Source organism: Octodon degus, unplaced genomic scaffold, assembly GCF_000260255.1.
Source record: "Octodon degus isolate 3935 unplaced genomic scaffold, OctDeg1.0 scaffold00015, whole genome shotgun sequence".
Taxonomy (NCBI): Eukaryota; Metazoa; Chordata; class Mammalia; order Rodentia; family Octodontidae; genus Octodon; species Octodon degus.
In genome coordinates, this window is record NW_004524591.1 from 12,458,601 (window position 1) to 12,473,698 (window position 15,098).

At 39.7% G+C, this 15,098-nt stretch overlaps 1 pseudogene; it reads left to right on the forward strand.

Moving 5' to 3' along the window:
- Positions 1-3,755: 3,755 nt before the first annotated feature.
- Positions 3,756-15,098, forward strand: part of LOC101586846 — a 16,030-nt pseudogene continuing 4,687 nt past the window's right edge.

A 15,098-nucleotide genomic window follows, 5' to 3' on the forward strand; every position in this document is an offset into this window, starting at 1 on the left:
GAGCTGCACAATTAAATAAATAATAAAAATAATGATGGTGTATCACATACCAATTTGCTAAGAGAATTGATGTATACAGGCAAGGGGACAACATAGGTTTCAACATAGGTTTAGTGCCTGAGATCTAATCTAATCACAAGATCAAGCTGAGTTTTAAGTTTAGTTTCAAGGAAGCCTTTAGAGTACAAAAAGTTCAATATTGCACTTTGAAAAACTACTGTAACTTCAGGGATCTAAAACTTTACTTTTCTTTCTAAAGAATATTCTAAAACAATTACACAAGTGGTGTGTAACTATGTGAGATTATGAATGGATTAATTAATTTAGTTGCAGTAACCATTTCACAATGTATGTGTATATGAATGAGATCATTACATTATATATCATGAATATATACACTTTCTATTTATTAATTATTCCTTAATATACCTGGAAAAATGAAACGTGAGGGCTTTCAAAACTTTTTTTTTAATTTATGCAGAATAAATGTACAGGGTCTCACTACGCAGCTCGGACTCATAGTGACCCTCCTGTTTCAGCCTCCCCAGAGGTGGGATTACAGATGTGTGCCACCATGCCTGGTTTTGGTGGCCAGCTCAGCATGCCCAGGGGTGGGACCCATGTGGCATGTGGTGTTGGGAATCAAACTCTGATCCCTGCACTTGCCTAAGAAAGCACTTAGTCCACTGAGCTATCTTACCAGCTCTATTTTCAAAAGTTCCATCTCAAACTTACTGGAGGAATATATTCTTTCCCTTGAGCCACCCATGGCACAGAGGACAGAAGACAGGAGCCATGTCATGGACCCGGGCTCAAGCCCCTGATCCTCCAATAAACTTCCAGTTAGCTGGTAGGAAAACCACCAAAGTCTCTGGCTTTGAATTTCTTCATGGAAATATCCTAGGGCTAAGAAGCTAATGCATGTGAAAGGGCTTTATACTCATCAAAACCTTTCAAATTTGAGATGTACAAACCAAAATTTCTATATATAACTGATGACCTCTTAAATACAATAGCTCCTCCTTAGGCAGATGCAGGGGTCAGGAGTTCAATACCCAGCCTTCCATTCCTGCCCCTGAGATGGTGATTGAGACTGGGTTTGGTGGCACACATCTGTAATCCCAGTGCTTGGGAGGCTGAAAACAGGAGGATCCCCATGAGTCAGAAATGTGTAGTGAGACCCTTTAGGCCCTGTACTAATGTACAGTTTTAAAAAAGGTTAGATATTGTATCATTCGTCTTATATGAGGAACCCTAGGAGTAAACCTAAAGAGAAAAATTTTTTAAAAAGATAATATGAACAAGGAGTTAATATTTAAATAGAATAGCTGAATTAAACAAATCAAGTGACAGCTGGAATTTTCTATAGGGCCATGAGAAAAGTTTGCCTTTTATAAAACTGAGAGGTGGCCAGGTCAACTGCTGAGCAAAGCATTCCTTGCAGAAGGCGCTCTCACTGGGGTTCCTGGCCTCCGCTTTCCCACCACTACCATTTGCTTCACAGGCATGTTCTCTGGGATCTATCTGGGTTCTTTCACTTCTCTGAAAATATCTTGCCTCCTCCACATCCAGGGCACCAGAACATACCCCAGGATTCTAGAGTTCAACCCACAATTGCTTTTAAGAAACGTTTAGGGAACCAAGTACCCCAATTCTATGACATCACAAGAACACAGTCTCTCCAGGCTGAAGTTATCATACCAAGAAAATTATATCTCAGATTCTAAATGTCATATAAGCTTAGCACAAGGGTAAGCAGAGTTTCTCCTGTTTCCTACATCTCCGTCAATACTGGGTAGTTCTGGGCATGTCTACTCCTAGACTCCTCCTGAACTCCACCTCACACCCAGCTTCCTGGAGTCCCTAAGAAGATGGTGCCTGATCTGTTTGAGTTCTTGAGTGAAAAAAAGCTTCTGTCTATCTTGCCCTGGCCTACCTGTCCCAGCAGGGCCCTCATACAGCTGTTCTTAGTAAATTCTTACATAGTAGAGAGACAAAGGAAAGAATGTGAGAGTGAAAGGATTAGCTTGTTCATTCAACAGATACTTACTGGATTTCTGTTATGTAAGTCGTTTGTGTTTCTGGAAAACCCAATCCACCCTTTCTGTGAACACAGAGAGGGCTGTGAAGGAGTAAAGGAGTAAAGCTTGGCTGAGACTTAAAGGGAGCACAGGAGGTGATTCAGGAAGAGTGAGCTGTGGAAAGAGCAGGCCCCAGGCCCTGCAGTGGAAAGAAAGGAAGAAAGAAATGGATGAGTGAGTGAGTGAACGTGGGGGAGCAGGGACCATGGGGGTCCACTGGCAGCACGGCTGCACCCTCCTGACGGGCACTATCAGCTACAGGAGGTAAAAAAAAGCACACAGGAATCCTGGACACTTACTGCTGTGGTTAGAAAATAATTTTGTAGTACTTGTATAGACTTCCCCTGGGTTCCTGTGGCGCAGAAAGCACTTGCTATCCAAACAGGGCTGAGAAGCTGCAGGCTTTTACTACCTCAGAGGAGCCCTTCCTTCCAGCTTTTCAATGTCACCCCAATTTTGGTAATTAATCCCTGCCGTTTCAGCCTTCTCCATTATCAACACAGTTGCAACAGCTTCCCAAACGGGCTACATTTGGTTTTGTACTTGGTTATTTTGCAACAAAATCTAGTAAACACAATACAGAATTTAACCATGTCTTTCTTTCAGAAGGTAAAAAATCCTCAAGGGAAATATGTTTATTAGGTAGAAAGGAGAAAAACTTTTGCCATTCCTGAGAAGGGGGTATGAACTCTGTAAATGTCCCTAGTGACTAACTTTATCTATTTTTGTTAGGCCCTGGGGGTTTTAGGGCTTCCCGTATGGTATGTTAAAAAATGACATTCCTCTGAAAAAGTAATTCAAAGCCTTTGCTTCCTGGAGCATTCACCTGACAGAGCTGTAATTGAAGTGAGTGGAAATCCCAGGTGCGCAGAGTGCAAAACTTTGGTTGCATTCCCACCTGCTGTAGGAGGCCGCATCTTTTAAGACCAAGAGTCGGGGCCAGGGAGTTAGCTCAGTGGTATAAGTACCTGCCTGGCAAGCACAGGGTCTTGAGTTCAATCCCCTGTGTCACAAAAAAAAAAAAAAAAAAAAAAAGAAGTAGACCAAGAGTCAAAGGTGTCCATAGCTTTCTGCAGGCTTCTTTATACCTACCTTTCCTCCTGTATCCATGGCAATTAATTCAGTTTGCACCTAATTAGGCCAGTGGAGCTGGCCTTTAGTTCTTTCAGTGGGAGTCCAAGCAAGTGGCTTTTTAAGAGGCAGTTTACTGTGCTGGTATTCACTGGAGAAGGGGAGACCTGAGCAGGGAGGAAACAGAGCTGGCTGTGGTTTTCAAGTTTCACCCCATTGGCAAGGACTTCTTACACTTGCAAATTTGTTTCAACCCATCTTGGCTTGAGAGCATTAAATTAAAGATACATAATAGGAAGTAGGGAGCCAGGTCTTTCTCAAAGAAGATGGGGATCCAGAGATGAAACGGAGGAGGTTGTAGGAGGGAAGGGAAAGGGATGGAAAATTAATTAGAATGAATTATGTACCTGTACCAAGTCCCCACATAAACATTGTGTACTACAAGCATACACTAATAAAATGAATTAACCTTTAAAATGTTTACAGTAGTAGTCATTGTGTGAGTCTCCTTACTTTTGTGGGTGCTTAAAGTTTCCGGTGATAAAAGGTGAAATGGTTACAAAAAGAACAAATCACTCTGGATTTGGGCCTCCTCACGTCAACATGGCTAAACTCACCAAGGAGATTGGCATTGTTGGTAAATACGGGACTCACTGTGGTGCCTCACACCCGAAAATGGTGGAGAAGATTGATATCAGCCAGCACGCCAAGTACCCCTGCTCCTTCTGTGGCAAGACCAAGATGAAGAGGCGGGCGATGGGGCTCTGGCACTGTGGTTCCTGCACGAAAACTGTGATGGTGCCTGGGCCTACAATAACCACTTCTGCGGTCACAGTCAAGTCAGCCATCAGAAGCCTGAAGGAATTGAAAGACCAGCAGAAGCTCTTACTATGTGAGACATCCCTAGCCTATAATAAATGGATTAATTTATGTTAAAAAAAAAAAAGAAAGAAAGGAAGGAAGGAAGAAAGGAAGGAAGGAAGGAAGGAAGGAAGGAAGGAAGGAAGGAAGGAAGGAAGGAAGGAAGGAAGGAAAAAGAACAAATCAGAGCAACATTCCAAATGCTGCGGGATCCCTGCTACTCTATTTTCTCCTCTCCAACAAAACTTTTGACAGCTGAGCTTTCTGCTCTAAATTGGTCCTGAATCCCAACTCACTTTTCTCACTTGGAAGCAAGCCTCAACTTTTTGCACCTCACATCCCATTGATACTTTTATAAAGGAAATATTGTTTTCACAACAATCAAAATTACAAGTTCGTTTCTTCCGAAAAAAAATTATATACTAATTGGGATTTTGATGTTACTTTTACCTTTTAGTTAGAAGGTAAAATTTCTAAGGACTATAAACTTGAGATTGTGCTACTGGGAATAAATTTTATTCTTATGTCCAGAAGACAAACAAGTAAGTATCATGTCAAAATGGTTGCTTTTGGCAACACCACAACTAGGGGTTTTATAATCACCTGAACTCTAAACCACAATACAAATATGTAAAAATTACCACAAAGTTTAAGAGGCCACGTTTACAAAATTAATAATAATGCCCAACATGATTATAGAAACCATGAGGCTGAAAGTACACCAGGTTCCTAGGAACTGTTATAAAAATTCCACGTTCTATCTGCGCTACTTATGCGGCTCGAGGGGTATTCTACTCCCACTTGAAAAACCGTCCTCTGAGCAGATGTTTCTAATACATGCAAGGCCAGGACAAGTTGACTTTTTTTTCCTTCCTGCAGAGTAAATGAAGACTGCCACCCCACCCCACAGCTCAGGCCTCATATTCAGCCACCTGAGTTTTGCACTACGGATGAGAAAATGAAGCACACAAATCATACTCCATTAAAATACCCATTTTTTAAAACTTAGAACCTGCTGGAAAATACAGCTTATTTTGAACTAACAGGAGGAATTCATGAAAATCCCCTTTTTATTTTGATGTACTTTATAGAGCAGTTTTTTGTATTGAGGACAGGGTGTTCAGGGTCTCACTGCGTAGATCGGATTTGTAGTAATCCGCCTGTTTACAGCCTTCCAAGTGCTGGGATTATAGGCATGCGCCACCACACCCAGTCTCGATTGCCATCTCAGCGTGTACCTGGGGTGGGGCCGGCACGGCAGGCCAGGGCATGGAACTCCAGCCCCTGTGTCTACCTAAGCAGGCACTTTAATCTGCTGACCTATTTGGCCAGCCTCTATAGGGCAGTTTTAAAAAGTAGTTTTTATTACTTTCAGAATGATGGTGTAGGGGCCAGGGAGATGGCTCTGTGGAATAAGCACTTCTCTGGCAAGTGTAAGGGCTTAGTTCAATCCTCGGTTCTGCCAAAAATAAAAAATTAAATCAGAATGATGGTGTAACTTTAGGATACACCAAAAAGTGATTGCCTTGACTAGTGTCACTTGCTTAGTGATAAGAATGACTATCCAGTAACCATCAAGTTCTGAAATGTCAGGCTAGAACACACTTACTCTTTTAGATTTTTAAGTCTTAAGCATCTTAATAAAATCCTACTTCCACACATATATAATAGCAATAGCTTTTGCCCAGAATCAACTGGCAGGTTTGCCCCCCTTTTTTGTGCATATGCATATGTACAGAGCTAGGGGTCAACCCAGGGCCTAGCAAGTGCTCTATGAGCTACACCCAGCCCCACTCAGTCCTAATTAAGGAATGAGCTCTTGTTGCAGCAGGAGTGCAGGCAAGTCTTGATGAAGGACAGGCTGCACCATCCAGGTTTCTTCAAAAGACCCCACTCCACAGGGAGGGGACAACTGGCAATCCGCGAAGCAAAGCAGAGCAAAGCAGCTAGCTCTGCAGAAGTGCCTGAGTGGTGCGCGGAGCCCCAGCTGAGCGTAAGTATGCTGTGTGTGAGTTCCACGTGCACATCAGCTCAGTCCCAGCACACCCTGGTGCTCCCACCCCCCTAGCACACACACTGCGTGTCCCTGCATCTGGGGTCAGGCTCTGTTAGCCTGTCCTTTGCTATCCTGCAGAAGTTGGGGTGCAGATCACATTCTAGAAGGCAGCCTCACCCAACTGCTTGGAAGGCAGCACCAGGGCACCTCACTTTTATATTGAGCAGCAGAAGCAAAGTCCTAGGATGCTTTGCTTGATTAGCAAGATGCAAGGGAGTGAGGTTTCGTTTTAAACAACCACACAAGTTCAGGGAGAAGCATGATTTGGCCAGAGTGTGAATAAATATAAAGGTGGGGTTTCTAACTTGCAGAGTTCGAGATTTGTGTTGATTGCCCCCAAACCTATTGAAATTTATTTGTAAAATTAACGTTACAAAAACATTTTTAAATTATGCTAAGTAGCCAAGGAAGTCTGCACTTGGGAAGGGAGTTGGCAGAGCAAAACATGTCCAGGACTCAGGGTTAAATGAGGGATTCAGACAGCACAAGAGCACACACACATGCTTGGTCATCAGCATTGTCCATGTGGGCACCCTCCCAAGGTTCAGCTTCAGTGTACTTGGATGTCAGGTCTATGTCTACGAGACAAAAAACTACATCTTCCCCCTAGGAGAGTGAATATCCCGGAAGAAGCCAGCTCCAACTCTCTGCAAATATTGACATTTAAAGTTCTTCCAAATCCAGACATGGTGACTCACTCCTGTAATCCCAGCACTCTCAGAAGCTGAGGCGGGAGGATTGGAAGTTTGAGCCCAGCCTGGCGATTTAGCAACTTAGCCAGACACTGTCTTGAAATGAAAAGTAAACATAAAATAAAAAAGGGTTGGGGATGGAACTCAAGGGTGAACTCCCAGGGTTCACAATCCAGTGCCACAAAATTAATGAATTAATTAATGTACTTCCTCTAATGGGACGCATGAGAGCCTTTCCAGGTCATCCTTCAGGGAAGCCCACCGGCTGAGAAGTCTCTGACCTAAAACTTTAATCAGCACTTCAGTGACTTTCCTTAAAAATAAGTGGCCAACATATTTGAGAATAGCCATCTCTTTGAAATAAATAAACCAGAAAAAAATGAAAAAGAGAAATACAGAGTAAGTAAATTAATAACACAAAAATACTTAAGCTAATATTAATTTTAACACTACAGTTATTATCTCATAATAATATTAATATTAACACTACAGCTGAGCCCCAAATTCTAGTGCCTTGAATTAAAATTTCTTGACCCTAGGGTGGTGCAAAAGCAATAGGCATACGGGAGAAGCCATATTTTACTTTTAAATGTGCATCTTCTCCGGGGATGGCGATGTGCAGCCTGATGTTCTCTCGTGCTGCTGGGCCACTGCAGTGAGCGGCAGCACCCAGTCTGCCCCTCCATCAGGGACGTCCAGTGCTCTGTAGACACTGGGTTGCTACGTCATGATGGTTGGCAAGTTATGAGCACCAGATATATTCCTGACTTACAGTTCACCACGAGGTTAGTGGGGGAGATAGCTTCACTGTTAGTTGAGAGGCATCTATGTTTTTTAGATGAGAACTCGCGGGCTGGGTGTGGTGGTGAACACCTGTAATACCAGCATTCAGGAAGCTGAGACAAAAAGATATCTATAAGTTTGAGGCCAGCCTGAGCACCATAGTGAGTTCAATGCCAGTTTAAATTATATAGTGAGAGACTGGGTGTGGTGGCCCATGCCTGTAATCCCAGCTCTTGGGAGGCAGTAAACAGGCAAATCACTATGAGTCCAATCTAGTAGTGAGACCCTGAACACCCTGTAGACCCTTCCCTAAAATACAAATACAAATATATATATATATATATATATATATATATATATATATACTGTTGGATATTCTAAGTGTGATAGCAGAAATTAAAAATGCTCAATAGGGCCGGGGAGATGGCTCAGTGGAATAAGCACTTGCCTGGCAAGCGCAAGGTCCTGGGTTCAATCCCCGGTTCTACCAAAATAAAAAAATAAAAAAATTTAAAAAAAAAATGCTCAATAAATTATAAAGTTGAATAAATCTTCCAAGTGTATACAAGAAAAACAAATTGAAAAGACAAAGAATTTTGAACATTAATCCAGGAGGGCCAATATGTAGAGAGAATTAAAAAGGGGTGGAGATAATCCCAACATAAAGTACAACCTGAATGTGATTAGGACGGATGTAATTTAGCACATCATTGAATGGTAGGTTAAAACAAAAACAACAAATTTTACAGTACAGAGCCTTTAGAAGACTTGGGATTGATAGTTCCAGGTATCTCTGAAATGGAAACAAACCCAAGAAGATATGGGTAAAAGGGATTTAATGAATATAAATAGGCTTTGCTTCCCTCTCTGCTTTTCTGGTCTATCTCATATAAAGTTTCAGGGCCCATTTTTTGAGGGAACGCTTCCTGGACTGGACATCAACTGGCACAGTGGGCTGTTTGAGGATAATACTACAAACCAAGGCATTTGATCACCACAGTGGACCCCTGTTCTCCTTCCCCAGCCTGCTTTCTCATTTGGCTATCAAAACACTAACAGCTTACTTGAAATCTTGGTGAAAGGTCAGTTTCTTCCTGGAGGACCCGACTAGTCCAAAAGGAAGGGGAGTAAAAAGAATTAAGATGTGCTGTGTACGTGTGCCAACTCCTCCCAGTGAATATCATCATTATGTAACATGACTGTGTACTGATTAAAAATAAAACTTTTTAAAAAAGATTGAGTCAGAGTTTTCCTAGGTCACCTACAATGAAAGGCAAAATCAACAAGGCTGAAAACTCAGAGTTTCTGACCAGCCATTCCATCCTCTACTCTAATTCTGAACATATTCAAGCATTACCAGATATCTGAGGAAAGCCTAGATCAAGGAAATTACAGATCAAAACAAAGAGACAAAACCAATTTGGAGGAAACAAAATGCACAGTGACTAAAAGTATTATGAATACTCTTAAGCAAATAAGACAAAATGGTATACCCTTAAGAACAGGCAACTAGGATAAAGAACATTCAGATTAGCGGAAAAAAAAAGTGAAAGAAAGAAAAAGAATTAGAAATTCATAAACACATCAATGACAATGACAATTCAAAGAAGGATCAGAAAAATACAGTTAATAGAGTCTATAAAGCAGAATAAAATAACATAGGGATAAGCAGAAAAGAAAAAAATAAAGAAATTAGAGGGCAAATCCAGGAGTCCCAAAATCTGACAAGTTTCAAAGAAAATAGATAATAAAGGGGTAGAAAATATTTATAAAATAATTCAAACAAATTTCTCAAAAGTAAAATATGACTATGCAGAGTTCCTAAAAGAGCCCCTGAAGGCGTAAAACAAAAGATGAAAAAACACCCTTGCCCAAGAATATCATTGTGAAATTCTAACACTGGTGATAAAGAGAAGACCTGGTTAGCTACTGGAGAACGCTCTCTATCAAAACAACAGGGTAAACCAAAAGGAGGAAGAGATGAGAAATCCAACTTGGGAGAAAAACAGGGAAGTCCAAGATTGATGGCAAAGGGAAGAGTCAAGTGATCAGCTCTGTAATTGCCTGAAGAGTGCTTAACCTAAGGGGATTAAGGGACAAAGTGGTATGGAGGGCAGGCTCTACCGGAAATGACAAGGAGAATAATAAACTATCTAATGTTGGTTGAGTTTGTATCTGTTGAAAGGTAAGTCTATTGCTAAGTACAAAGAAAGACAAAAACAGAGGGAGAAGTCCATAATTTTTTTGTGTGTTTTTTTGTATTTTTAGGGAAGGGTCTACAGGGTGTTTAGGGTCTCACTACTAGATTGGATCCATCTGTTTACAGCCTCCCAAGAGCTGGGATTACAGGCACGTGCCACCACACCCAGTCTCAATCACCATCTCAGCATGCCCTGGGGGCAGGGCTGGCGTGGCAGGCCTGGGGATCAAATCCCTGGCCCCAGCGCCCACTTACAGATGCTTTAATCTGCTGAGCTACTTGACCAGCCCTAGAAGTCAATAATTTTAGGTTAAAAAAAAAAAAAAAAGAAAGAAAAGAAAAGAAACAATCAGAGTCCAACTGGATAATTTTATTTGCATAGGCACATCATGTGATCAGAGAAGTTGATTTAATACCAACTTAGAAACTTGTATTATTGTGGGAGGGTAAGGTAAGAGAACAGTGTATGAGACTTGAAACTGTCTCATTGCAATTTGTTTCTCAATAAAATTAATGAAATAATAACATAAAAAATTAAACTTTTCAACAATGTACATGTATGCCTTTGATAAAATAGTTGAATGAATATATGTGTGTATATATATTTCCAAAACAGAAAAATAAAACAAGCATCAAGTATTTTAGTTGTTTACTAACTCAATGAATCAACAGGATCCAAAAAAGGAACTGCTCTCACTCCTCTCCTTCCAAATACGTAGCACGGAGTAGGAACATAATAAATGTTGTTTGACTGATTGCTTCACTAGCTAATTGAAACAAACTGTCAAAAGTAGGAATGGGTTTCTTGAGCTACATTAAAAGAAAATTCTAGCAAACATTAATAGCTAAAACTACTCTTATTGCATAGGTCTGGCTTTATCTTGGTCTTAACTATCCAGCAGAAAAGTATAAAAACGAAGTATAACAAGTAAAGCCATGGTGTCATGTTGAGCTGTAGGGGACTCAGGTCAACAATTTCTGACACTGCCAGTCAAGCGGAAGACCCAATACTATTATGGGCTACTGGACTCTTTTAGAATATTTTGCTGAGTTTACATACCTATAATATTCAAATGACAGAACTAAACAAAAAAGGGGATACAGATGAATGCCCATTTTGTATCTGTGTATTCAAAAATGGTTAGGATAGATATATAGTTACATCCTCTTAATGAATAGAGGGATTTGTTCTTTTTTTTTTTTAATTTGTTCTAATAGTGTTTGTAAATAGGATATTATGTCTGCATCTTGTACAGCAAATAACCACTAGGAAGAATGTATGCAATGTGTTAATTATTGAAACTGTCCTACCAATTTGGTTTGAAACTGTCTCATTGCTATTTGTTTCTCAATAAAATTATGGAGGAAAAAAAGTAGCTAAAACTGTTTCAGTCTCGGGTTTAAGTGCTAGTGATATATCGCAACATTTAATCCTCACCACCCCATAAGGAAGATGCTGATGTTGCTGCCTCTTTATGTATAGACAGGGAAACTGAAGACAGCGAAGTTGTATCACTCATTCAAAAATCACATAGCTACGAAGTATCAGCATTGAATCTACACCCATGCTGGTTGACTCTGCTCTTAATTGATAGACTTTATAGCATGGAGATAACCTATGGTCAGGTCAGAACTATAATATTTCTATTCTGTTTTGACCCTACTCTCTCTCTCTCTCTCTCTCTCTCTCTCTCTCTCTCTCTCTCTCTCTCTGAAATCATAAGATGAAAAGGAAAAGAAGATATCAAAAATAATGTACGTGAACATGAGAAATAAGTAGTTTTTCAATAATAATAATAATCTAGTTATGCTGGGAAAGGGGCTGATAAAAAAGCTTTGAATTTATTTTTTATGTTCCTACTATAAAACTAAAACCAATTTTAGAGACAGTCTAAACCAGTATTTCCACTTATGGAGCTTTCTCTCAGTTCCATGCTGTGTTCATTTGAATTACTATCAGGAAGTACTTGAAGCAAGCTAACTTTGCTTTTTAAAAAGGATACTTGGCTCATAGTTTGGGAGGTTGGAGAACGTGGCCCTGGCATCAGCTCTGCTCACAAAGGCCCTGCAGGTTTATCACACCATGACAGGCGCACTTGTGGTTAGAAGAAATTGTATCACAGAACACAAATCCAGAAAGAAACTGGGGTCACACAATCCTTCCTGAGGGCACAGTTCCAGTGAAAGGCCTAAAGTTCTCCCCTGCAAGCACCACCTCTTAAAGATCTACCACCTCCCATCAACATGCTAAGGACTAAGCCCCCCAACACATGATCCATTGGGTATGGGAAGGGGGGACAACATTCAAGCCATAGCATATGGAAAATCAGCTTCTTTGGAAATAGTCTCATTACCAAACATCATGAGCTCATCAGACTCTGCACTTAAAAGAAACTCTAAAGGGGTTTCACCTAGTCACGTCTGGATCTCTTTTACAGCACTTCCCAAAAGGTCTTCTTAAACATGCCAAAGTCAACACATCAGAGGTGGTACACTTCAAAAAAATAAGAGTTGAACACACACATAGTTGAAGGAGTTAAATATTTCTATAGGGTTTATTAAAGAGAACAGAAATCAATTTTGGGAGGTATCAACTTTCAATATTTTAAATTAATTTTTTAGAATGATTTATCTCTATATTTATAGCATCCTTACATTACTACTTCTTGTTTTTCAGTACTAGATATCCTTCATTCTCTAATTTATTTTTTTATTCCACCCCCACAATATGTAAAAACACATTTGCCATTCTTTTTTTTATGTTCCAATATAGTTCATACAGTGATATTTTTCCTGTATCAGTGTTTAGTGTACACTAAAACCAAGGTCTATTCAGAGCTGAGTCATAAGGTAAACCATGATTACTTTTCTACATAACTTTGTGTTTTCCCCTATCAGTAATCCAAACCCTTGATTTTCTGCCAACCATCTGAATTTCCTCTCAAGACATTCAAACAGATCAGATATTCTTGTCATCTCACTGCTTTGAGAAAGTCTCCCTCACACCCTCCTGCCCTGTACTAACCTGGGGTGTCCTAACCTCCCCTTGGGCCCTTGAGGCCTGATGCAGAGTTGCTACCTTAGAACTTACCTATGCAATGGCTTGGAGATTCCTCCCCATTTCTTCTAGTTCCTGTAACCATTTTCTCACTGGTTCTTTTTTCCCCCATTATTTCAATGGTGCTTATTCCAGAAAAGCTTCCTAAAAATGGTTTGTACACAGGGAAACTTTAGAACTTTTTCAAGCTGCCTTGCTTATGCTACCTCACACTGTGTGCATAAACCCATCGGAGCCTCCAGAGCTGCTATAAGAAGTCTGGAGTCTTCTGGAAATTGACCTTTTCTTTCTTTTTTTTTTTTTTTTTCTTCTGATGAATGTGATCTTTATGTCTTCCTAAAAGGTACCAATAAACTTAATTAATAAAAAATAAAATAAAATAATGAGATACCAAATGTTGATTCTTTGAGTATTTCCTGTGCAGTTTGTTTTTTTCATACACTCTGCCGACCTGCCTTTTTTACATTTTTTTTTAATTTTTCTATTTTATTGAGAAACAAATATCAATGAGACACTTTCCAAGCTGATTAATAGGACATTTTCAATAATTAATACATTGCACATTGTTATCTTCTCAGCGGTCATCCACAGCACAAGTAGCAGCCAGGACATCCCGTCCAAACACTACTACTACAAATCCTTCCTCTCACTGAACAAAGTGAAAGCAGCCATACATGTATCCTAACTATTCGGTATATACAAATACAAAATGGTCCTTCCTCTGTATCCCCCTATCCAGTTCAGTCCTGCCAGAGATGGGTATTCTATTGGCATCTAAATATTGTAAGTGCTTGAATTCAGCAAAACAATCCAACACAGTCCAGTAGTCCACAATAATAGTGGGTTATCCACAGAAGTTGTTGACTAGAGCCTTTTATAGCTCAGCATATTAATATGGCTTTACTTTATATACCTCATTTTTATACTTTTCTGCTGGATGGTTAAGACCAAGATAAAGCAAGACCTATATAACAAGAAACGTAACTTCTGTATCTGATAAGGTCAGTCAAGTCCCCTCAGGATTTATCCTGTAACCCTGTACTGCACTTTGTAGATCCTTTGTCAGTGTCAGCCATGTGGATGAGTCATGGCCAATGCTTGACCAAGTTGCTCTCTGTGAAAGCCTGAAAGAAAGTTTTCTCTCCATGTGACTCTCCCCAGGCACACTATACATCATTGATCACATTCCTCTGTGGCTCCATAATCTCCTTGATCAGAAAATTTGGGGCACAACTGTCACATGATGTTACAGTAGGGGTTCTCCTATGTCCTCATTCTTCACTGACCTTGAAAAGCGAGGGCCAAAATGTTGGCAGACCTTGAAGCCCTTTTCTATGTGACTTGCTTTTGTCTTTAAGTCTTTAAGATCTTCTCCCTGTCTCTAGTGTCCTGAAATTTTACAATTCTGTCACGGGTGAGGTCTAAGTTCTTGGATTTTGATGGACATTTGTCTTTCAAACAAAGATAGTATGTTTGAACTACTTTGCTTAGTTATTTACTTCCTTTGGCTTTCTCCCTGGCCTCTTTTGAATGCTATTATTTATTTATTGTTGGTTTTGTTGATACAAGGTCCCTCTACGTAGCTTGGACTCTTAGTGATCCACCTGTCTCAATCTCCCTGATGCTGAGAATACAGGTATGCACCACCACACCTGATTTTGAATGCTATTATTTAAATACTGTACATCCTAGACTGATTCCCTAATCATTTATTTTACTCACCTACCCTCATTTTCTCTCTATTCTAATTTCTAATGTGTTTTCTTAACATTCTCTTCTTATCTTTATATTCAAATATTCATTTATGATATAATTATTAATCACTAGAGGTTTTTTTCTATTAATTGTGCTTGTAGCATTCTAATTTTGTTTTGTGGTTAAAACATTTTCTTTTACATCTCTATATTAGTAAGGTTTTTTCCTCAAAAGTTTATTCTTCTTGTGTTATCTTGTTTCTCAGATTTTATTTTTATGAGAACATATATAGTACACAGTGACTATTCCTTGTGAAGTGTTGGTATATGCACATCACGCATCTGAATTCTTTTCTTCCCCTTCTGCTCCATCTCCTGGTCCCCTTCCCATTGCAAAAGAGCTATTTCCTTATTTCCTATTATCCACATTTATTTTTCTCTTTATTTCTTTTCTGGGTTTCTCAATAAAGATAACCCATGTGATAATTAAGCATGTGTGTCTAATTTATTTCACTTAACATCATGCTCTCAAGGTGTGTCCATTTTCTTTTCTTTTTTTCTTTTTCTTGGTTTCTCAATAAAGATAACCCATGTGATAATTA